Below are 2,427 nucleotides of genomic sequence, written 5' to 3'. Positions count from 1 at the left end.
TGTTTCTCTAATTAAAAAAAAAATTAGCTGCGCATCATCTCACAACCTAGAAGACTTCACCAAGAGCAAATGTCCAGCGAAAAGGAAGTCAGTAGTTAAGTTCAGAACAATGAAGTCAATCTAAATCTTCATTTTTACCCTTGAAATTTAAGTCTACCTTCTTTTATAATGAAGTTAACTTCATTAGTGTAAAAGATGTTATTTCATTTTAAATGTTGAGATCCTTTAAATACAGGAAGACTCAAAAGTAGATGCCAGCTTCCTTTCTCAAGCACATTAAACCCTTATCGCTATTTGATTTTTCAAAATCCTAAGGCACAGATTATCCGGAGTGTAACACTCTGAGTCTCTCCTCTGGCCTGTAAAGTCAGCAGTTAATGGTGCTAAAGTTTAATCAATCCCATAAAATGTTACTCAGAAAGCGAAGCCTGAAGTGCATCTCCCACATTAAAAGTGCTTCCAATGCAGCGAGAACAGTGTTGTTGAAAGACAGAACTAACAGATACTTGGACATGGCTGGGGGAAGGAGATGGGGAGAGAGAAGGTAGATGGGAGAGAAAACCCCACACATCCCATTTCCCAGCATTTCCCAGGGAGATGTGCTTGCATAGAGGCATGCACTGGTGGAGTAATAAGGGCCTTTCGTGGTATTTTGAGCAGAAGGCTCCAAGAACTTCAGAGTGAAACCAGAAACGATGTTTCCTTCTAGGACAAACTAGAAATTCCCACACACAAAGTAGAAAGAGTTACCTGAGCTGAGCCCATTTGTGACTAACACAAGTGACTCTCTCAGAAATGTCAGCACCGGTCACGCCAATTTTTTTTATATATATAAATAAAGCTTTCAGGAGTCACTACTCATGCGAAGAACACAACCACTTTCCTTCTGAAATCACACACACACAACCACACACACACAATATGTGTGCATAGTATGTGTGTTTGTTTTAATAAATACATGCATCATGCATAAGAACTTAAAATGTATTAGATATTGAAAACGCAAGTATAGAAAGGTAAAATTAATCCAACTGCTACCATTTTTTAGGGGAAATACCGACAGTAAAATACAAAAGTACCTTGGTTTCCCATATCTCCAATCCTGCCTGTAAGAGATAACCCCTGTGAACAGTTGAATGTTTAAACTTTTACAAACAAGTGCACCCAGTTCATCTTCCTCTGCCCCTAGACAAAAATTCAAGTGGGCACCATAACTATTCTAGTCTCTTTTAGATAACAGTCAATCCTGTGGTCCCTGACAAAGGCTCAAATTGGCATTTAATAAGTCGAAGCACAATAGTCAAAGCTTGATTCTTAATGGGAAGTTCAAGTTCCTCTCTTGTGGATACATGGATGCTGCTCAGACTTACAGTAGATGGGACCCCTGTATTTAGTGATGCACGTGGAATTGATGTCTGCCATCTTTCAACACTTCACACTTCTATCCATCTTTCTAATTGTACTTTCTGCCCCCTCAAATGTTATTGTGTCAGCAAAAGGAAGAAAGATATTTCTTTTCCTTTCTTTGTTTTTGTTTGGTTTTTTGTTTTGTTTTTGCTTTTTTTCTCTATTTTTCGGTGTTTCCTTTCTAACTGAAGCTTTAACTAACTTCTTACTCACAGAAGAAGTCAATATCTGTGGTGGAAACTTCCTTGGTGACTTCCTGGTACACACGCTGCTCCTTTACTAAGTTGCTGGGGAAATAACCCACGATGCCCATTTCATCCTGGTTGTCACTGTAAACACTGCCAGCCCCAAATTCTCCAGTTTAATTTTCTTTTACCAGCTTTGAGTAAACATAGATCTGCTGCCCTTTTTTTAACATTAATGAATCTGCAGTCCGGGGCATTGCAATCTTCTTGGGCACTAGCCAGAGAAATGGTACAGACACACTTTTCATCTGCCCAGAGCTCCTTGGAAGAGAGTTGGTCCATAAATATTCCATGCACAGCACACATGGCTGCAAGGCCCGGGAGGAAAAGTAACATTTTTCTTGCCATCGTCCTTTTTTGCTGTCTTGGCTCAAGCTCTTTGATTGGAAGTCGAAAGGTATTTCTTAATTGCTTACTGTCACAAGCTGGCTTTGGGTTTCTGGTCCTTCAGGAACCCAAAGCTGATTCACATTGGAACATTCCTTAGGTCCCCTTCCACCTGTATTGTCGTGGCTTTCTTCACCTGAAGGTCCTTTAATGTTGGCAAACTCATCTCTCTTCCTGCTGGTCAGTGGCTTCCTTCCCACCCTAGAAATTCAGTTGTTCCTGCAGCTTCTCTCTGCTGTGGGCTGACTGTTTCTCCAGGGGCTGCTCTTGTGCAGAGTCTAAGAAAAGTCTCCCACCTGTCCTCCCTCGTCCCTCCCTCCGTCTCTCCCTCTGTATCTCTCTCTCTCTGTCTCCCTCACTCTGTGTGTGTGTGTGTGTGTGTGTGTGT

At 41.2% G+C, this 2,427-nt stretch overlaps 1 pseudogene; it reads right to left on the bottom strand.

Annotated features, from left to right (window-relative positions):
- Nucleotides 1–1,559: 1,559 nt before the first annotated feature.
- Nucleotides 1,560–2,000, bottom strand: LOC103265162 (annotated as a pseudogene).
- Nucleotides 2,001–2,427: the final 427 nt, after the last annotated feature.

Source organism: Carlito syrichta, unplaced genomic scaffold (assembly GCF_000164805.1).
Source record: "Carlito syrichta isolate Samal-C Ts95f unplaced genomic scaffold, Tarsius_syrichta-2.0.1 Scaffold305872, whole genome shotgun sequence".
NCBI lineage: Eukaryota > Metazoa > Chordata > Mammalia > Primates > Tarsiidae > Carlito > Carlito syrichta.
Note: the sequence above shows the minus strand (reverse complement) of the source record. Positions and strands in the feature narration are given on the sequence as shown.